Below are 22780 nucleotides of genomic sequence, written 5' to 3' on the forward strand. Positions count from 1 at the left end.
CGCCTCCCCGGGTTGCTGGACTTGAGTGTTGAGGAGGTACTTGCACAGACTGCATTCATGGGGGGGCTTGTACAAATTCTCTAGAGTGTCCATTGTGCTCTTGTATGTGGAGCAGCCTTTGGTTACCTGGAAGGCGCAGGGACCCAGCTTTGACCGGAGTAGGACCAACCTCTTCCGATCGGAGTCCAGGATGTCACCCTTGAGTGCCTTGGTGATTTCCTCGACCGCGTGCTGCCAGATCTTGAGGCATGTCTGGGCTTCCGAGTGGCATGGGTCGACTCGAGGCTCCCTGCGCACAGGAGATTTTCCATAGCCGCCGTGGGAAAATTTTGTGGATTAAATTGTGGTGCACTGTTAGCCAGAATCAGACACACATAAAGATAAAGTTGGTACAGCAGGCTTTAATCCACACAGACTGCCACAGAGCCAGACTGGCTGTGGCTGCAGCAACTCTGAATGAGGCCTCTGGAGGCCAGCGCAGGCTTATATCCTGTAAGGTGATTGACACCCGACCGGGTGGGACTTGATCCATTCAGGCCGACTGATTGACAGACAGGCAGGTGTTGTTCTGTCCCCTTACACTCCTGCAGGTACAGAGGTTGCCCCCTGCAGTAGGCCAGTGGTGTACCACCACACCATCGAAGCCCAGTGTTTTAAACACCACTCTACTGTAGTGGACTCTTAGGCTTTGTGCAGGAAGTAACTCTTTTATAGTAAGTTTACAACACATCTGCTAATTTAAGATACTTTAATTAAGGAGAGATTTTCTGAGCTGAATTTTATTGCTGACCTGGTTATTTTCTCTTGTAAAGCAAAACACTCACTTTGCTTTATTACTCTTGGGCAGCCACTCCATCTTTAATAGATCAAGATTTAGAAGGTGCTCCTTATCTAGGGACAGATTGCACTTTTCAACATGAATTTTACTTTGTATGTGCAAATATAGGTTCTTCTTTGGCTTGGCTTCGCGGACGAAGATTTATGGAGGGGGTAAAAAGTCCACGTCAGCTGCAGGCTCGTTTGTGGCTGACCAGTCCGATGCGGGACAGGCAGACACGATTGCAGCGGTTGCAAGGGAAAATTGGTTGGTTGGGGTTGGGTGTTGGGTTTTTCCTCCTTTGCCTTTTGTCAGTGAGGTGGGCTCTGCGGTCTTCTTCAAAGGAGGCTGCTGCCCGCCAAACTGTGAGGCGCCAAGATGCACGGTTTGAGGCGTTATCAGCCCACTGGCGGTGGTCAATGTGGCAGGCACCAAGAGATTTCTTTAGGCAGTCCTTGTACCTTTTCTTTGGTGCACCTCTGTCACGGTGGCCAGTGGAGAGCTCGCCATATAATACGATCTTGGGAAGGCGATGGTCCTCCATTCTGGAGACGTGACCCATCCAGCGCAGCTGGATCTTCAGCAGCGTGGACTCGATGCTGTCGACCTCTGCCATCTCGAGTACCTCGACGTTAGGGGTGTGAGCGCTCCAATGGATGTTGAGGATGGAGCGGAGACAACGCTGGTGGAAGCGTTCTAGGAGCAATATCACAATAAATAACAATACTTTTGGCCTGTTGAGGGAATTCATTTTCCTTCTGCTATAATCATCCATTTCATACTCTAGTCCCATTTCTTCCACTTGTAGGTGCTCTGAAACATTCTTTTTAATGTTAATTACATTTGGGAAAATTGCTTAAGGGATTATATAACTGGCTCATCTGCAATAAATGGGAGCAGTGAGATCAGGAATCTGATTACCATGGAAAAGGACCATGCTGTAAAACTTGCTTTGAAAATTCTCTTTTTTATTACATTACTAGTTTTTGAAAAGATAAATGTCAGAGGTCAAGCGGGGTAGCATGGAATGGTCAAATCAAAAAATAAGGTCAGAGATAAGAAAAGGAACATAATCCATGAGGGAGGGCTGTTGTTAAGCAACAGGGATGGATTTTGTGATGGGTAAAGCTTAATTCTAAACCCATATATGACCGTGTTCAAGTTCACATCTTCGAAAGGAAGAGGAAAGATGAAGCAAAGGTTTTGCACTCTTCCTAGATATTTAATGTACCTGCGCTAAGTCTTCATGAAGGATAAGTAAATGAATTCACTGGCTATGGTGAAAATGGGACATACTGACCATGAAGATTCAAGCTGTAAAGGGTGGTACATAGATATTTCTCATGACTGTAAATGTACATGACAACTTCAAGTTAAGCTATTTCTATCAATTAATAAAAATTAAATAAAAGCTAACTCAAATATTACTCTTGGGCCATGGGCTATCTGGCTATAGCCATAACAATTAGACTTTGCACGAGTTATTCCAGTTTCTGGATGAAAACAATTGGCCCACATTCCTGTTTTCCTTCAGTGATTCTCATTGGAATGCATTTCCAAAATGCTATCTATTGGGAGAGCTGTCCGATCAGTGGTTCTCAACCTTTTCCTTTCCACTCGCATACCACTTTAAGTAATCCCTATGCCATGGGTGCTCTGTGATTAGTAAGGTGGTATGTGAGTAGGAAGGGAAGGTTGAAAATCACTGGCCTAGACCCAATTCTTACTGAAATATTTTGCTTAAGAAAAATTGTCATTAGCCCATTTCCTTTGGAGTTATGAAACTGTGGACATAACGAGTCAATTAGGTTCAATTAAAAGAGTAGTTTTCAAACTTTTTCTTTCCACCCACATACCACCTTAAACAATTCCTTACTAATCACAGAGCACCTATGACATAGGGTAAATCGGTTAAAGTGGTATGTGAGTGGAAAGAAAAAGGTTGAGAACCACTGTGTTAGACCTAGTACCACAATCTGTCAGGATATGAAAATGCCCAGGAATTTCTTTCAAAAAAGTTATCCTCAGTGTATTAGTTGTTAATACTTGTTCCATAACACTGTAAAAAGGAGAGGCGATGAATGTTACCACTTTGCTGGCGGTGGGAGCTCACTGTGTTTGAATTAGTGGCCATATTGCCTTGGTTTTAATGAAGCTCATCAAATAGAGCGTGATGATGTTTTTGAAAGGTATGTCTTTTTATTGCTGCCATTGGCATTTCAAACGTAGCATGCTGCATCTACTGAGACTTGCATCTACTGAGCCTTGCATCTACTGAGCCTTGCCTATCATAGAATTGAATGGCACCTAAACAGGGCCTTGGAACCACCATGTCCATCCAGTGACAATATATAATAATCCCATATACCGACATTTTGGGTTTGTAATTTTCTGAGCATTAGAGATTCAAGTGCTCTTCTCAATAATAAGTGTTTGAAATACCATCTGACTGCAAGACTTTCTTATGCAGCGCTTTCCAGATTGCAGCCACACTCTGAGTGATAAAGATGTTCCTCAGATCCTTTCCAGTCCTTTTACCTCTTACGGTCAACCTGCTTGAAGGAAATGCTTCCAACTATATACTCTATCCATGTCCCTTACAATCTTGTACACATCTGTCGTTATTCCCTTGCCTCCCGCACTCCAAGAAGAACAAACTCAGCCTAGTCAGTCTCTCATTACTGAAATCCTCCATCAAAGGTGACATCCCACTAAATCACCTCTGCACCCTCTCCAGTGTAGTAATGTTAATCTTACTTTGACATAAGCACATTGGGGCATCTACACGGAAAGCTGCCATCAGAGAGCAGTAGCAATTATCAAGGATCTACACCTAGCAGAAAAACAGCTGCTCCCCCTCCACTATCAGACTCCTCAACAACAAACTCAATTAGGGACTTATTTAAGGACTCTTACTTGTGCACTTTATCAAAACTTTTTTTAATATCCTCTCTGTATTGCACAGTCAGTTTGTTTACATTTATTTATTTATTTATTTACATGTATACGCTAAGTACAGTTTTTTTTTGCACTGTACAAAGGTGGTATTTTTGCCACAGGTAAAAGAATCTCAGGGTTTTATGTATGTTATGTGCCCCGGTCCGGGCACAGGGAAGGCAGCGGCGGCCCCGGCCCCGGTCCGGGCATAGGGTAGGCGGTGGCGGCCCCGGCCCCAGTCTGAGCAGAAGGTAGGTGGCGGCGGCCCCCATCCGGGCAAAAGTGAGGGGGAGGCAGCGACCCCAGCCTCGGTAGAGTGAGGCAGGCAGAGGCCCCGATCCGGGCATAAACGAGGGGGAGGCGATGGCCCCGGCCTCAGCAGAGTGAAGCAGGTGGAGGCCTCGAGAAGCAGGCGGAAGCCAACAGGTTGGATTGCAACCAGGTATGGTCCGACCTAGGAGGGGAGGCAGTCCCCTCCAGCCCGGGTAAGAAACCTGCATAGGAGAAGGCCACTCCGATATAAAACCTACAACCCAAGGACCTCGCTGCCATGTCCCAGTTCGCTCGGCCATGGCACACGAACCATGGGTGTAAAGGGTGGGGCCAGTACTGCGCACACTGCACTCCACCTAAAAGCTCCTTTGCCCAGGGCCGAGGACATGTCCACGTCCTCCCCACCTCCACTCTGACAATAAATCTGAAATCATCCAATGGGTTTTGCTGTGTTGCGGAGCCAAACCATCAATTTGAAATGAAGAATCTCTTCCAAACTCTGTTTTCTCCTTTTGTCTGATTTATTACTTTCTCTGCCTTTGTTCCTAAGCATTTAGGAATAGCTTGTTTGTGAAAGGACCAGCTTGCTACAAGTTATAAGTAAATCACAAAAATCTGTAACACTGTGGTTGAAGTAAAAACACAAAATACTGGAGAAACTCAGTAGTTAAAACAGTGTCCTTTATGTAGCAAAAGACCGATGTTTTGGGCTTGACCCCTTCGTCGAGGTAAGAGAAAATACTGGCAGGCATCCAAACAAAAGAGTGGTGTGGGGGAGGGGTGGCAAAGGCAGGAAATGATAGGTGGAGAAAGGAGGGAGGGGACAGCAGTAGTGAGGGGGAGGAGGGATGGCTGGGTGGAAGAACTGGAAAGACAGGAAAGGGGAGGAGAAAGGAAAGGCGAGGAGGTTTAGTGTCCTCACCCATTGCACTTTTCCCTGTGCCAGCAGGAGGTGCAACACTTGCACCCACACATCCTCCTTCACCACGGTCCGGGGCCCCAAGCAGCACTTCACTTGTATGTCCAGAGGACTTATTTGCTGCATTCGGTGCTCCCTTTGTAGCCTTCTCTACATTGGAGAGACTGGTTGGAGATTGGGAGATCACCACTCAGCACCTCCACTCCGTCCACCACCACAGCGACCTCCCAGTGGCCAATTCTGAGTCACACTCCCATGCTCATATGTCTGTCTATGGCCTTTTGTTCTATCTCCCCAAGACCACCAGCAAATTGGAGGACAAAACCTTACTTTCCATCTGGGCCCTCTCCAGCCACATGGCATTAATATTGTCTTTACTGCTTTCCACTAAACCTGCTCGCCTTTTCTTTCCCCTCCCCCTTTCCTGTCTTTCCAGTTCTTCCACCCACCTAGTCATCCCTCCTCCCCCTTATTGCTGCTGTCCCCACCCTCCTTCTTCCACCTATCATCGCCTGCCTTTCCCAACCACTCCCCCCCCCCCCTACTCTTTTATTCGGTCATCTGCCAGCATTTTCTCATACTTTATGAAGGGCTCAAGCCCGAAACATCATTTATGTATCATTCCCTTCGCTACATATAGGACACAGTTTGACCTGCTGACCTTCTCCAGCATTTTGTGTTTTTACTTGCTGCAAGTTGTATACTTACCACTAACCAGTTGGACCATGGCGATCTGCTTAAATTCCAGGAGCTGTAAGAGAACAAAATGTTCAATCCATGTTTGTTTTTCATAAATGTCATTTTACCCCCAACCTTGGAAGCATCTCGAGAAAAGATACACTGAAGGTCGCATACAGCTGAGTAACAGCTCAACAGTAATTGCTTCAGCAAGAGTTTCAATGTGTGCACAATCGATAATTAGAATATGATATGAGGCAAAGCTGGTTCCACTGATAAAAACGCTTCTCATAAATAATGCTGCTATTGTGCCAGAGCTTTCTGCTTTAATTTGCTTATGGCAAATAGATCACTGGTGACTTCTGTCGACTGTGGTTCTGCTAAAATGCTACTCTGATGCCATTGGAGAGGACAGGTACAACAGTGGAGAGGGATGTAGGGTGAAGAGTTAGGTAGTGAATCAATGTGCATTTTTAAAATATCACATGGATGTCCATAGCCAGGGGTACAGTGGTCATTTTTCTTTACCTGCCGGAGCTCACCGAAAATGGTGACAAGGATGTGGCTAAAACTGTCCCGTGAGGTGCCCGGAGCGGCTCCATGAGGTGCTGGACCTGCCCCCTGAGGTGTCTGGAGCAGTTGCACCAGAGCTCAGCAATAATTTTCTGCTTAAGTCTATTGTGCTTTAAATGATTTTTTTTTTGCCTGTGGAATTGCTGCTTGAATTCAAGGCTGCTCTGAAAAGTATTGGACATTGTTCCCTGCCAGCTCCGAGCAAATCAATTACAATTGTTTATAAAACATTAAACAGTAATGAAAAAGGTGCAGGTAAGTATAGATTATTGGAATTCTGCTTGGTTATTTATTTGATGTTGCACAAATCTTCTTGCACCTTTTGAATTGGGGCTGCCCTATAACGATAACCTGGATCTTGGGTTTCAGGCCCAGAGTCGTTGATGATAGCCAGATTTGCAATGAGATATGATTGGTCACAAGCAAAATTGAATTTCATCTCATAGTGTATAATATAAATGTCCAGATGGTATTCCAATTCTATAATTATAATATTTAATCCATATTTTTGATTTATGTATGACTGGTGAGATTAATATCGATTGTCCATCCTTAATTTCCCCATCAGTCTGTGGAGACAAATGCAAGGATTCTCACATGTAAAAATGTTTGCATGAGCAATGTTAGATTCCCTTCCCTAAAAGGCATCATTTGTTCGGTTGGATATTTTAAAGTGAACTAGAGAATTTGTGATTATTACAAAAATGTAGTTATTGTGGGATTTGAACTCTGATCTCTCAGTGAATCTAAGCCTGAATCAACCTCTTTTTGTAGAGAATTCCACAATCTTCCGAGTGAAGGAATATATTATGTCATGCTAAATATCATAGCATGTATATCCTGAACATATGACCCCCTATGTCCAGTCTGTTGAACCCTCTCAAAATTTTATACATGAATGTCTTTCCATCGTATTTTAACTAACTCTCTCACCGTACGCTCTCGTTGGTTCCTCATGGACTCATTTGGCTTCCCTTATTAAGGCATCCACAAGTAAAGCACTTTGAAAAGTTCAGCCTATAAAACATCAGGAAATCTCAACTTCAACAGAGGAATCATGCCTTGGTACTACATGGAGCTCAAAGGTTTTCTACAAATAATTTTAAATGGATAGCCACTTGTATTAAGTTTTTGTCGTCTGCACATCATTTAGCTTCAGTTGTCTTGTTTGAATTGTGGTGTTGCTTTTGAAGCTCTTACCTTATTTAAAACCCTTAACACTTTTTAGGCAGGAATATTGGTCCAGCAGATGTCACACTCAAACACATATGCTACTCCAGGTATTGAAATTAGAGGTGATTTTAAATTGAAAAATCTCCTTGATGATCACAACTGCAATTTTGAATCACAATACTGGAAGACAACATGAATTGGAATCAAGATCATTCATGGTATAATTCTCCTGAATCTCCTCTGGACCTTCTGCAATGGTAGCATTACCTTCCTGAGATATGTTGCCCAAATCTGCTTGTAATTCTTCAAATGTGGTCATGACCAATGTCTTGTGAAGCCTCAACATTACATCTGTGCCTTCATATGCCAGTCCTCTCAAATGCAAACATTGCATTTGCCTTTCTTACCATTGGTGCAACCTGCAAGATAACTTTTAGGGAATCTTCCATTTGGACTTAGAAGTTCCTTTCGAGCTCTGTTTTCTGAATTCTCTCCCCATTTTTAAAATAGATTACTTTGTTATTCCTTCAACTAAACTTAATGAATGTACACCTCTCTATGTTGCATTCCACCTACACTCTTCCTCTGCAGACTACCCATCCCTCCACTTATCCTTGTGTTATCTACAAACTTCAGATTTCAGATTTATTGACAGAGTATATACATAATATCTGAGATTCTTTTTCTGCTGGTCAGGCAGAATTACCACTTATTGGTAGTTCAAAAAAAAATCTGTACACAACATATATATGCAAATAAATTAAGAACTGAAAACAGATAAAGAATGAAAACAAACCGATTGTGCAATACCGAGAGAATTAAAACAATCAATAAAATGCACAAGTAAGAGTCCTCAAATTAGTCCCTGATTGAATTTGTTGTTGAGGAGTCTGATGGTGAAGGGGTAGCAGCTGTTCCTGAACCTGGTGGTGCGAGTCTTGGGGCACATCTACGTCATTCCTGATGGCAGCAGCGAGAACAGAGCGTGTGCTGGGTGGTGTGGAACCTTGATGATTGCTGCTGCTCTCCAACCGCAGCATTGGCTGTAGGTGTTCTATTTGTGGCGAGGGTTTTGCCTGTGATGTCCTGGGCTGTGTACTCAGGGGTATTGGTGTCCCCATACCAGACTGTGATGCAGCCGGTCTGCACACTTTCCTCTACACATCTGTAGAAATTTGCTAAGGTTCCTGATGTCATACCAAACCTCTGCAAACCTGGCCAGAAAGCCATCAATTCCATCATCTAAATCATTTACATGCAGCGTGAAGAGAAGCAGGCCCATCAACAACCTCTGTGGAACATCATTAGTCACTGGACGCCAGACAGAAAAGGCCCTGTTTACTCCCACTCTTTGCCTTCTATCTGTCAGCCAATCTCTATCTAGGGATGTCAACCCTGAAGAGGTTCAGGCCAACATTTTTTGATACCTTGATGAATGTCTCAAGCCAAAATTGTCAGTTATGTATCTTTATTCTGCCGTATAAAGGAACTTATTTCACCTACAAAGTTTTTCCAGTATTGTGTTGTAATTTCTATCCCTGTTAGTACCTTTCTCATAATACTGTAGGGTCCTCACTTGTTCAGTCCAGTATTCCATTGCATTCTAGCTTCTCCATCAACTTCCCTTGATGTTTTCTATCTCCCAACCTTGAAAAAGGACCCCAACTCGAAATGCTGAATATTTCTCTCAATAGATACTACCTGACTCATTGAGTCATTCCAGCATCTCATTGCTTGCTCACATTTCAAGGTAGACTCTCAGCTGTGCTGATATCTTGTGCATTGTTAATTTATCTGGAATTGTGTGCTTTATGACACTATTTGCTTTTCTATCTTGTGATGACTGGCACAAATAAATGAAGATCAAAAGTTATTTCACAAACTTAAAAATAATATAATGAGATGGATACATTAAACATTAGCTGCCAAGGTTGACAGCATTATACTTCTAAGGTAAGGGACTGATGATTTTAGCTGGAGGGATTACAGTTGCCCTTCTTTCCAGTTTGCTGCTTCTCCATCCCCCCTTTCATCCTCCTCCTGTCACACCCTCCTCTGTTCTCCTATTGCCCTTCATTCTCTTCTCCTCCCTGTAAATATTATTGCAGGCAAAGCTTGTGTTTTGCTTTGAAGAATTTCTCCCAGTTACGGCATGGTTAGCGTGGCGGTTAGTGCAACGCTGTTATAGCACTAGCGATCGGGTCCAGGGTTCAAATCCTGCGCTGTCTGTAAGGAGTTTGTGCGTCTTCCCCATGTCTGTGTGGGTTTTCCCCAGTGGCTCTGATTTCCTCCCACCATTCAAAAATGTCCTGGGGGTGTAGGTCAGTCAGGTATAATTGGGAGGCACAGGTTTGTAGGCTGAAATGCCGTTATCGTGATGTATGTCTGAATTTACTCCCAGATATTTACACTGGAGCACCGCAAGCCAAAGTTAATTTGTTTAATATCAATCCAATAGTCCTGCAAATCTGGGCTGTCATATTTATTATGTGTCAGATTGCTGATATTTTATTTCAACATCATGGGACAGGTTATTGGCAGCACTTGATGCTGGTAAAGCCTATAAGGGTAAAACCTAATTTTATAATAAAAGAACCCAGAGTTAGCACAAGATCAAAGAACCAATCTCTCCTGTAATCATAAATGCTGTAGCCAATCTTAATAAGTAAATGCAAATAAACTATAGTTTGCAACCTCTATATACTCCTCTTGAAATCCGTCCATTAAACTCTCACATCAACGCTACAGGTCATTGCAAACAAAAAAGTGTACAAAAGCTTACAAAATTTTCATTCTTCATCTCTTAATCACAGAGGTGAACTATCTGACTCACCAAGATCATGAAATAGCAGACATTTCCCCAGTCCGTAACCTGTGACTAGTCAGCATTTATTATGGCTTTAATCCAACTAACTCACTGATGCACTATGTGTACTGACAATAACCACACCAGCAGTGCGAGTCTAAGACAGCTTTAATAAACTAATATGTACACTAAGAGGTCTTGTCTCTCTGTAAGACGAACATGGAAGACTAGAGTGTAGCTCTGAACTGCTTTATATACAAGGTCACCGGGATAACCATTGGTGACCAAGTGATGTAATTACATATCACCACATTCACCCCCCACTTAAAAAAATGCTATTTTCCCCGCCCCCCCCCCCCCACCACCCGCCGTCCTCCTTCCCTTGTTTGTAAGTTCTTAAGTCCAAAAAATTTTGCGGCTTCCGTTGCCTTCTAGACCTCCTCGGTAGTGGTATAGGGGTAGAGAGTGCAGTCTGCCTTTCGGCCTTTCTTGGTGGAAGTGTGGGAGTGGGAAGTACTAGATAGCCATGTGGCCATGTGGGCTGGGGATCCTCTTGTATGGGATTAGGTCCCTCCATCAAGTCTAGGGTGGTGATATTTTGTGGGGCGGGCGTACCCAGGGTCCTGATTTCTGGGGTGGGTGTTATAGTCCTCTGGGATGACTCGATGGATGACTGTTCTAGTGACTGATGCCGCGCTCCTTGTTGATCCATAGACATCTGTGTTTCCTCCGCATTGTTCACACATCCGGCCGTCGTGAGATCCCTCGTGGCCATCGAGTCTTCTCTTCCATCTGGGAATGTGATGAAGGCATACTGAGGGTTCACGTGCCTCAACTCCGCTTGATCCAACAGTGGGTAAGCTTTGTGGGATCTGCAGTGCTTCCAGAGGAGAACAGGTCCCGGGGTCATCATCCATTTAGACAGCATTGTGCCTATTGTGGCTTTCCTTGTGAAAGAAAAGATACGGTCATGTGGGGTCAGTACACAACAAAGAACGTATAAAGTGTAGTTTAAAGTGGAACGTATAAAGTGGCAACACTCCTTGCCATCGAGTAACAGGCAGGTCTTTTGCTTTTAAAGTCAAGAGGACCGTTTTCCAGATAGTGGCATTTTCCCTTTCAACTTGTCCATCCCCCCCCTGGGATTGTAACTTGTAGGTCGGCTGGTAGCAATCCCTCTCTCGTGCAGGTACTGCTGTACTTCTGCGCTCATGAATGCAGCAACCCTGTCTGTGTGTATGTAGTTCGGGTACCCAAATATGCTGAAGATGGGTTGGAGGCACTTTAGAACAGTGGCTACTGACACATCAGAACACGGGATTGCGAAGGGGAAATGGGAATATTCATCTATTATGTTCAGGAAATAGACATTTCTATTATTGGACGGGAGCGGGCCTTTAAAATCGAGGCTGAGGTGCTCAAAAGGTTTGGTAGCTTTTATCAGGGTGGCTTTGCCTGGCTGGTAAAATTGTGGTTTGAACTCCGCACAGATGGGTCAGCTCTTGTTCACTGACCTCACTTCCTCTACCGAAAATAGGAGGTTTTGGGTTTTAATGAAGTGAAACAGTCTAGTGACCCCCAGGTGGCCCAGCTCATTGTGCAACCCCTGCAAATGGGACGTGTGGTTAAGGATGGGAAAAGTGCCTCTGGACAGCGCGTCCGGGGGCTCATTGAGTCTAGTTAAATGTAGACAATTCTATCCATCAGTGCAGGATTTTGTCATTCTTAATTCTCCCCCGGTTCGGGTTATCAAACATCAAAGCCATAGGCCGTTGGTCTGTGATGAGGGTGAAGTGTTTGCACGCCAGATAATGTCACCAGTGCCTTACTGCTTCCACAATGGCTAGGGCCTCCTTCTCGACTGCTGAGTGTCTTACCTCTGACCCCTGTAGGGTTCACGAGAAAAAGGCCACCAGTCGTCTGTCTTGGTTTAGGGTGGCTGCCAGAGCCACATTGGATGCATCCATTTCTACTTGAAACGGGATCGACTCATCTATGGACCGCATGGTAGCTTTAGCGATATGGTCCCTAATGTCCCTGAATCCTCTGGTGGCTGCTGGGCACAGTGGGAAAACTGAGGATTTTATAAGTGGGCGGGCCCTGTCGGCATAGCTGGGGACCCACTGGGCATAGAAAGTGAACAGACCCATACACCTTTTTAGTGCTTTCAGCGTGTGTGGCACTGGGAGATCTAGTAGAGGGCACATATGGGCTGGGTCTGGGCTGATTTCCCCGTTCTGCACTATGTAGCCCAGGATTGGCAACTTCCTGGCACTAAAGACACATTTGTTCTTGTTGTATGTTAGGTTCCTTCCCTCGGTTGCCTGGAAGAAGCGTTTTAAATTCGTGTCATGATCCTCCTGAGTGTGGCCACAGATTGTCATGTTGTCTAAGTAGGGGAACACCGCTTTCAGTTGGAACTCATCTACTATTCGGTCCATTTCTCTCTGAAACAGGGACACTCCATTGGTGACACCAAAGGCGAGTTGCGGAAATTGATACAGCCTGCCTTCTGCCTCAAATGCCGTGTAAATGCGATCGCTGTTTCCAATGGGCAGTTGGTGGTATGCTGCCTTCATTACTGCGCAATGTTGTTGACCATGTCTGCTATGTGTGGCAGGGGGTAGGCTTCTAGTTGTGTAAATTTGTTGATTGTCTGGCTGTAATCCACTACCATGCGCAGATTTTCTCCTGACTACTACAACCACCTGAGCTCTTCAGGGGCTGGTGTTCTGCTTTATGATGCCCTCCTGTAGTAGCCTGTGGACCTCTGTCCTAATGAAGGCTCTGTCCCTCAGGCTGTACCTCCTGCTCTTTGTGGCTATTGGTGTGCATTCTGGGGTCAGGTGTGTGAACAGCGGAGGTTCTATGTTGATGACAGACAGGCTGCAGTATCATTTCTTCATAAGGTGTAGTGGGGGGTGAGGCCCATTGTGCAATATTGTAATGCTTTCTAACTGTCACTGAAAATCTAACCCTAATAGTATCGGGGTACAGAGGTTGGGGAGTACTAGTAATTTGAACCCTTCGTAGTTGTGCCCTGGATTTCTAGAGTAACCCTGCAAAACTGTTTTACCTCAGCCGCAAGGCTGCTGGCTGCTAACAGGATCTGGTACTCATTCCGGTGTGTGGGGAGGCCAAGGTGGTTGACTAACCCCTGGTCCATAAAACTTTCAGTGCTTCCACTATCTATTAAGCAATTTACCCTCACATCATTAATTTTGATGCACACAGTGGCATCAGATAAATTGTGTGGACTCGCCTGATTCATGCGTAGGGAAGCAAGTCTGCCGTGTCCTTCGATCCGATAGCACTTGGCGTCATATTCATCTCCTGAAGACTGTGTCCTCTGCTTTGTAGCATTTGTCCAAGGTGGCCGGCTGCACATGATATTCTTCTTCTTCTGTTTGTGGAGAAAGAAATGCTTTTGCCTCTCATTAGCATGAGAATGGGCCCTGGCTGGGGCCTTGGGGCTCCTGCAGACTTTTGAATAATGCCCACGTTTTCCACAGTTGGAACAGACATTTTCTCTGGCAGGGCAGAGGGCTCTGGGGTGCTTTCTTTGTCCACAGAAAAAGCACTCAAGGTTTGCTGCTACTGTGAATTCCTGTGAGGTAGCATACTTTTCTTTTCATGGGGCTAGAGAGTCCAGCGGCGTGACATTTGTCCCAGCCCCAGGGTCCTGTGAGTACTCCTCCAACTCTTTCCTGGTGCTTTCTAAAGCTTCTGTAATAGTATCTGCCTCATCTAGCCCCACCATTCCTTCTCCGGCAATTGATATCTCGTCTCAGTGGACTGCATGCCTGCAACAATTCTGTCCCTAATAAGGTCCTCTGCATACTCCTGAGCTGATACTGTTTTAAAGTTGCAGCCTCTCACCAGGTCTTTCAGAGAGAGTATAAAATCTCTGGCAGACTGCCCTACTTGTTGTGACCTGGTCATTAGTCTGTACCGAGAGTGGAGTTCGCTATGCCCCTTACTGGAATGCCTCTGTAAAATGCTCATTGCCTCTTGCTAGGACCTGGCATCCTGTATAAGGGAGTAAGGGTGGTCTCCCAGATGCGCTTTCTTTTCTTTGGCTTGGCTTCGCGGACGAAGATTTATGGAGGGGTATGTCCACCTCTGCTGCAGGCTCGTTGGTGACTGACAAGTCTGATGCAGGACAGGCAGGCACGGTTGCAGCGGTTGCAAGGGAAAATTGATTGGTAGGGGTTGGGTGTTGGGTTTTTCCTCCTTTGTCTTTTGTCAGTGAGCTGGGCTCTGCAGTCTTCTTCAAAGGAGGTTGCAGCCTGCGAAGCTGTGAGGCACCAAGATGCACAGTTGGAGGTGATATCAGCCACTGGCGGTGGTCAATGTGGCAGGCACCAAGAGATTTCTTTAAGCAGTCCTTGTACCTCTTCTTTGGTGCACCTCTGTCTCGGTGGCCAGTGGAGAGCTCGCCATAGAACACGATCTTGGGAAGGCAATTGTCCTCCATTCTGGAGATGTGACCCACCCAGCGCAGTTGAGTCTTCAGCAGTGTGGATTCGATGTTTGCAGACTCTGCCAGCTCGAGTACTTTGATGTTGGTGATGAAGTCACTCCAATGAATGTTGAGGATGGAGCGGAGACAGCGCTGATGGAAGCATTCTAGGAGCCGTAGGTGATGCCGGTAGACGACCCATGATTCGGAGCCGAACAGGAGCGTGGGTATGACAATGGCTCTGTACACACTGATCTTTGTGTGTTTCTTCAGGTGATTGTTTTTCCAGACTCTTTTGTGTAGTCTTCCAAAGGTGCTATTTGCCTTGGCGAGTCTGTTGTCTATCTCTTTGTCGATCCTTGCATCAGATGAAATGGTGCAGCCGAGGTAGGTAAACTGGTTGATCATTTTGAGTTCTGTGTGCCCGATGGAGATGTGGGGAGGCTGGTAGTCATGGTGGGGTGCTGGCTGATGGAGGACCTCAGTTTTCTTCAGGTTGACTTCCAGGCCAAAAATTTTGGCAGTTTCCGCAAAACAGGACGTCAAGCGCTGAAGAGCTGGCTCTGAATGGGCAACTAAAGCGGCATCGTCTGCAAAGAGTAGATCACGGACAAGTTTCTCTTGTGTCTTGGTGTGAGCTTGCAGGCGCCTCAGATTGAAGAGACTGCCATCTGTGCGGTACCGGATGTAAACAGCGTCTTCATTGTTGAGGTCTTTCATGGCTTGTTTCAGCATCATGCTGAAGAAAATAGTAAAGAGGGTTGGTGCGAGGACGCAGCCTTGCTTCACTCCATTGTCAATGAAGCTGCGCTAACAGCAGCATTAATAGCTCTTTATCCGATGCCTCAGCACCCTCCACATAATTCAGAAAGCATCTCTGCCAGCGTCCAAAGTGTGTGCCGGCTCTGGGATTTCTGGGGTCAAGCTCCAGCCTGTCTGGTTGCAGCACATGGCTAAGCCACAGTCTCTGGTCCCTTAGGTGTAGCAAGGACGGACTGTGGGGTACTGGGAGCTGCTGGTAGAGCCTCTGTGTGGTTCATGTCTGCAGGAGGAGTAACCTGGGTGCTTAGGGCTGTTGGCTGAGTCTCTGGCTTTGGGACATTTGCAGCGGGCTTAGAGGGGATCCCAACCATAGCGTCATGTCTCCATGGTACTGGGGAAACTGCTGCTGGGGGAGTGACAGTAGTGGTGTCTCCTTTCCCTTGCTCTGGAGTGGTTGGGAATTCTGCACATATGTGGTGATCAGGAGCACGACTTGTGGAGATCCTTCCACCCGCACTTGTAGTGGCCCCTTTCTGATCGGACCGGGGTTTAGGATTGGCGGCATCTGTACCGGCGAACCCATGGGCAGGCAGGGCTCTTGGCTGTTTCTTACCTGTCCTATCGAACTTCTGTGGTCTTCCCCGCATTCCACCATGATTCCAGTACAGCGGTCCCCCGCCATCTCTGTCCTCGGATGCACATGCGTGCTAGTCGTCCCTTGATTCCATTCCTCAGGAATAGTCTCCAGGTGGTCGGGAATATGCATTGGAGCAGAAGCAGCTTCCATCGTAGTAGCTATCATATCAGTTTATTAAATTGTACTGACAATAACCACACCAGCAGTGTGAGTATAAGACAGCTTTAATAAACTAATATGTACACTAAGAGGTCTTGTCTCTCTGCAAGATGAACCTGGAAGGCTAGACAATAGCTCTGAACTGCTTTATATACAAGGTCACCGGGATGACCCCTGGTGACCTAGTGGTATAATTGCATATCAACACATTATGTACTTTAAATTTAAATGTTGGGATTCAGTAGGTTCTTCCAGTCCACTAACACACACCGCATAAATATACCCATGTAACCAATTAACCTATGAGGAATCTAAAGATTGTCAGATGAACTTCACATCAATAGAGTCCTGGAGACATTGTAAATGGATGGCCCAGACAAGCCTCTGCCTGCATGTTGTCTGATGGAATTCTGTTTACTCCATGCCTGAATGCTTGGTGATGTCCATCTCCAATAATCATCCAATGTTGAAACTCAATCAATTACCATTAACAAATTCCAGTAGTGGGGTTTGCCATTACCATTGACAAAGAAATGTAATAGTATTAGCCATTGAACACTGCCACTAGTACAAAAACAAGGTAGAACTTTGTGATTCATCAACAGACATACTAAAATCTATCCATCCTTGCAAAGCACGTCAGAATCATGAAGGAATATTTTCCACTGGACAAATGGGGTACCAATAACATTAAAAAAATGCTGAATGACATCAAGGGCAATGCAACCTGGTTGATTTGCAGTCCTTCCATTGCCTTAAATAATCACTCTCTCCAATGTTGCAAGTGTGAACCATCTGAAAAATGAACCACTAGCTTGGTAGTACACCCCAAGCATGCAGGTTCCTCTGCAAGTCATACATCATTCTGACTGGGAAATATATCACTGTTCCTTCTCTGCTGCTGTGACTAAATTCTTCAATTCCCTGCGCAACAACACCATGGGAGTTCTTTCACCAGAAGGACTTGGAGAGGTAGGAGAAAACATTTCTTTTAAGGAGAATTGGGTGAGAGTTGAAAGCAGTCAAATAGGTAAAAGATAAGGTAGATGGAGCCAGGATGATGGTGACATTAGAATATATGAACTAGGGGTTGTTTATAAATCACAAAGGATTTCTCATGAATGCACCCTTTGTGTGGTGCATCTGTACAAATCCATGTTGACACGTCACTGTCTAAGTGAAACATCTGCTTCCACAACTGTCTTCTTCTGCTTGGAATTCATCACCTCGGAGAAAATTCTGGTATCCATGGTAATTAAGTGTCTGGTTCAGTCCAGGTGCACTTCAACTTACGATGGGGTTATGTTCCGGCAAACCAATCGCAGGTCGAAAAATCATGTCGAGAAAGAATGCCGCAGCAATCATTTTTATAACTAAATTTTGAGTACATTTATTCCACACTGAGGAAAGAAAAAACCATTAATGTACACAGCTGAAAGCACACTGGGCATGAAGAATGTTTGAAGCATTGAACTAAAATTAATTGCTGGATGGTGGAGATGCTAAATTCGAAATTGAAAGTAGGGATTTGAACCATTGTAACTGAAAAATTATAAGTCAGACCATCATAAGTAGGGGAGCACCCGTAATCTTTTTTTCTGGTCAACTATGATCTCCAGAATAACAATGTTGAGATGATAGTCACATGTAAAACCATTGAATGTCAGAGGAATGACTGAGAGTTTCACGTTGCCTACAGTTATTGGCCAGCAAGGGTTCAGTATCGTAGTGACACATGCTCACATTTGCTGATTTCTGTAATTGACTACACTTTTGTCTTTATATGGAGTGAACTAGGTTCTAAAGCATATCAATGCCATAATGTATATATCCTTAATACACCTACAGAATAGATCTTGCCTTTTTCCATTATTTCTCACCCATGCAGATGCAGGAAGAATCCAAAATCTCCTTACAGGCAGCACCAGATTTGAACCTGGATCACTGGCACTGTAATAGCGTTGAGCTAACAGTTGCACTAACTGACCTGCCCAATTTGTTATTCATGGAGTATAATCATAAGGGATACTTTATGGTTGATAAATAATCCTTGGTTTATATATAATGAGTACAGCGTATCATTGCGTGAACCTTGAGGAAGCCTAGAATTCCGGCAAAGCAATGTGCTTATAATTTCTGAAGGCATTGAATTCATTTCTCTTTGAATAGGTATCAACTATGACATTTGTAACATAACTCAGCTAGAAACAACAAGGTCTGGAATATTTTAATTGCTGTTATTTGGAATGATCTGGAGGCTAAAATATTCTGACTGACAGTGACCTTCAGCTTCTCAAGGAAGAATAGACTAATCATGAATGTATGGTTAAGAGCTTTACCATTTGAAGGCAACTGATCTCCACAATCATTATAAGGTTGTCGTCTTGCTTTGCAATAGATTCTCCACAAGAAAGAAAACACAGATTTCTTAAAAACAGTGTACTATGAGCTTCCAGACTCTGTGAGGTGTTTATTGTCACAGGCCTAAAATACTGATATGTGCGAATTAATTTTCCCACCTTCGTAAGATAGCAGGGAGTCTCATGGGTTGGAAATGTAATATGGTAAAATTCAGAGTTCCTATGGCTACCAACACAAGCAGCATAAAGCTAGGATAAAACTCTAAGATTGACATGTAAAGGATTCAGCTCCCATTTGAACTTGCAGCAAAAAAAAAAATTCAGGAAAGCAAGAAGGTTCTGTCTTCAGTCTGCAGACATAATCTTGTATGGATAATAACTGAGCTCAATATTATTGAAAAGTCAAGGATGATGATTCATTTTGATTTTCATATCCACAATACTCTTTATTATCTGCATATTCAATGAGATTTCCTTCACGAAAGCAGGGCACTCTAAACCCTTGAGATTCAAGTCCAAACATCAGAAAGATAATCACAGTTCACAGCCCAGAGAATTATTCACTCCGAAATAGATCATGGGTTGTGACTGATGCACCATCAATAACTTCAAAGACTAGAAGTTGTAGAGAAACTGATAGCCTTTTATTCACAACAGAATGGAGATCCGCCCATGCTGGCCGACTGCCTTGGACTGAGGAGGGGGCTGTGGCACAGTCACCTTTATTCAGGGGTCAGCCTCAGGCACAGAGCAATGGGGCATGTCCTAGTACATCCAAACATATATAAAGCATGTCCAAACATATTTGCAGTGGTTCACCATATTTACCCCTTGTTTTTAAAAAGAGTCCAGCGGGGTGAAGTGAATTAAAAGTTCGTATAGATTAAATCTTTCGGGTCATTTGGCCTGCTGTTGCGACCATTGTAGTACCAGCTGCAGTGCAGGTGTTGAGCCTTGGTTGGCCTGGGATGCCTGTATGTTGCCATTGGCATTGGCTTGATCTATGCACCAGATATGACATCTCATCCACTGGGGCAGGGGTAACATGCCAAGACACTGGTGCATCGTGGGTAGCGGTAGGTGAAGGGGTGCAGGGTGGTCAGCAAAGGTCTTGGGGACTCCTGAGGGCACCAGGTCCAGAATGGAGACAGTGTCCTCACGCCTAATGAGGTATGCTACGTAGGCATGTTGGCCGTTGGCATGATGGACCATTTCGACCAGTGGGTCAGACTTGTGGCTCCTCACGTGCTTGCAGAGTAGGACCAGCGCTTGGGACATCAGCCATGCTAGCAGTGTGGTCCTTGAAGTGGTATTCCTGGGAAGGAAAACATTTTTTCATGGGGAGTGGCATTGGAGGCAGTACACAGGAGTGATCTGATTTTGTGGAGCTCATCAGGGAGGACATCTTGTCTGCGGGAGACTGGAAGGTCCCTGGACCTTAGAGGCAGGAGGATGGCCTTTCAGATGATATTATTCTCCCTTTCCACCTGCCCATTCCCTTGGGGGTTGTAGCTGGTGGTCCTGTTCATGGTGATGCCTTTGACCAGTGTGTACCAACACAGCTCATCACTATAGGTGTAGCAGTGATACCCAAACTGAGTGAAGAGATTGCGTAGGGCCTTGGTGACTGTGGAAGTGGTCATGTCCAGGCAGGGGATGGTGAACTGAAAACATGAGTACTCATCCATAATGTTGAGGAAGTACACATTGTGGTCAGAGAAGGGGAGGGGCCCCTTGAAATAAACACTCAGGCATTCAAAGGGGCAGGTGGCCTTTACCAGGTATGCGCTGTCTGGTCGATCGAAGTGTGGTTTGCACTCCACGCACACCTGGAAATTCCTACTCATGGTCCTGATCTCATAAGTTGCAAGCTTTGATAAAGTGACAGTTCCTGGTGACTCCGGGGTGGCAGATGTCATTGTGGAGGGCCTGTAACTGGTCTATTTGTGTGCTGGCACATGTTCTGTAGGATAGGACATCTAGAGATTCATTGAGTTTCCTGGGCCGGTACAAGATTGTAGGTGGAAAGTTCAATTCTCCACTCAGTATCTTGTCATTTTTGATTTTACCTCACTACTGACTGTTGAACATGAAAGCGACTGCACGTTGGTCGGTCAGGAAGGTAAATTGTTTGCTGGTGAGGTAGTGTCTCCAGTGCCATACCACTTCCTCAATGGCCTGGGACTCCTTCTCGGCCAAGGAGTGTCGGATTTTGGGGCCCTGGAGAGTGCAGGAGAAATAGGCTATGGGTCTGCCCACCTGGTTAAGGGTGGTGGCCAGGGTGAAGTCGAACACTTCACTCTCCACCTGGAAAGGGGTGGATTTGTCCACTGTGTGCATTGTAACCTTGGCAATGTCCACCTTGATGTGGCTGAAGGCTGAACAGGCCTCTAGTGTCAGGGCAAATGAGGTGGATTTGACAAGGAGGGGGGGGGGGGGTTTGTCTTCAAAATTGGGGACCCACTGAGCAGTGTGAGCATAGTGAGCAGCCATCTGCCTCAAAGTTAGTGTACTGGCTGTGGTGCTCCAGGCGGATTGGAAGCTGGTGGTATACGACTTTATATCGATAGTGGATAATACCCGATACTGAACGATTGAATTTATCATGTTGAATATGTGGGGGAGAGGGTATGCATCCAGCTGCATATATGTATTTATCATCTGACTGTAGTTGATGACAATTTTATCCCATTCCTTACTACCACCACTTGGGCTCTCCAGGGGCATGTGCTAGCTTTAATGATCCCTTATTCAGTAGCCGCCACACCTCTAACCTAATAAAGGCCCTGCCTTGGCACTGTATCGCCTACTTTTGGTGGAAATGAATTTACAGTTTGGTGTTATGTAAGCGAACAATGGTGGAAGGGTGATCTTGAGAGTTGAAAGCCCACAGGTTGCGTGCGGTGGGAAATCTGCAGGTTGCTGGCTGTAAATGATGGGAAGAGAAGCCAGAGGGGTTTCCATGGGCGGAGCGCAGTGGGTGGTTAAAAACTGCTGGCGACAGACATTGAGGGGGATGGGGCCCATTGTACTCCATCTTGACACTCTTAAGGTTGCATTGAAGATCCAGCCCCAGCAACGCAAAGCTGCAGCATCACAAGGAGTTTAAAGTCTTTGTAGTCTGTGCGCCGTACCATCAGAATCATTATGCAGTAGCTACAGACATCTGCCATTTGGGACTTTGAGGCCAAAGAGACCTTGGCATTTACTGGCTTTACAGCAAGGAAGTAGTGCTGCATTATATCAGGGTGGACGAACTCTCTGTGCTCCCACTATAGAACCCGGCAGCTCATCACGTGACCTTTTCCCCAATGTCCATCATCAATCTGGCAAGTTGGTGAGGGCTCCCTTGGTTTAGCATTGTGAAGGCCAGTGTTGAGTCACTGTCGGGCTTTGTAGATACAGTGGAATTTTCAGGCAATCGGTTCCAATTCGGCGGTTCCCAAGGCCTGCACACGGCGCTGTTAGGCTGCGAGGAAGGAGGCTTCCAAGACGGTGACACCCCCGGCCTAAACACGGTGCTTCTGGGTTTAGAGAGTGACCCAGATTTACACGCTTTAGCATAATGTCCTTTCTTCCCACATTTAGCGCAAACCACATCTTTTCCCGGGCAGCATTTCCTTGGGAGTTTTAGCAGGCCATAGAAGTGGCATTTCGCCTGCTCGCAGAATACAATGGCCATGGTCGGATTGCTGGTGGGATGTGGCAGTGTGCTGCAGGCTTGTGTCTCTCCCACTTCCCACAATGGCAGCGCCTGCAGTAACCATAAGATGGCCGTGTAGTTGGCTGACTACACATCCATGTTTTAGAGCACACATGTCAAATTCTGGCCCGCGGGCCAAATGCCCGCAAGATCATATTAAATATATATTAGAGTTGGCCCGCTGGCCGCCGCGCAAGTATAGCACATGCACAGCAGCAGGCACCACCATAGTAGTTTTTAGCACTTCCACAGCAGGCACCGATATAGTTAACGGGAAAGTTAATTAGATATTCACAGCAGCGCCTAGCTCCAACGGACCCGCCGCCTAGCTACAACAGACCCGCCGCCTAGCTACCACGGACCCGCCGCCTAGCTACAACGGACCCGCCGCCTAGCTACCACGGACCCGCCGCCTAGCTACAATGGACCCGCCGCCTAGCTACAACGGACCCGCCGCCTAGCTACAAAGGACCCGTCGCCTAGCTACAACGGACCCGCTGCCTAGCTCCATGTAGCTGAAC

The 22780-nt window shown here is 45.6% G+C and overlaps 2 long non-coding RNA genes across 3 annotated transcripts in view; one reads left to right on the forward strand and one right to left on the reverse strand.

Moving 5' to 3' along the window:
• LOC138741808 (uncharacterized) overlaps positions 1 to 22780 on the reverse strand; it is a 782604-nt gene that overhangs the window by 552292 nt on the left and 207532 nt on the right. The window lies entirely within an intron of this gene.
• LOC138741805 (uncharacterized) overlaps positions 5966 to 22780 on the forward strand; it is an 84531-nt gene continuing 67716 nt past the window's right edge. Inside the window, exons 1-2 of one of the 2 annotated variants that reach the window (XR_011343775.1) lie at positions 5966 to 6039; positions 10891 to 11032. This is a non-coding gene — a long non-coding RNA (uncharacterized lncRNA). Of the gene's footprint in view, positions 6040 to 6380; positions 6453 to 10890; positions 11033 to 22780 lie in introns of those variants that run through there. The other variant, XR_011343776.1, reaches the window with a different exon arrangement.

The sequence above is a fragment of the Narcine bancroftii genome, chromosome 8 (genome assembly GCF_036971445.1).
Source record: "Narcine bancroftii isolate sNarBan1 chromosome 8, sNarBan1.hap1, whole genome shotgun sequence".
NCBI classification, from domain to species: domain Eukaryota; kingdom Metazoa; phylum Chordata; class Chondrichthyes; order Torpediniformes; family Narcinidae; genus Narcine; species Narcine bancroftii.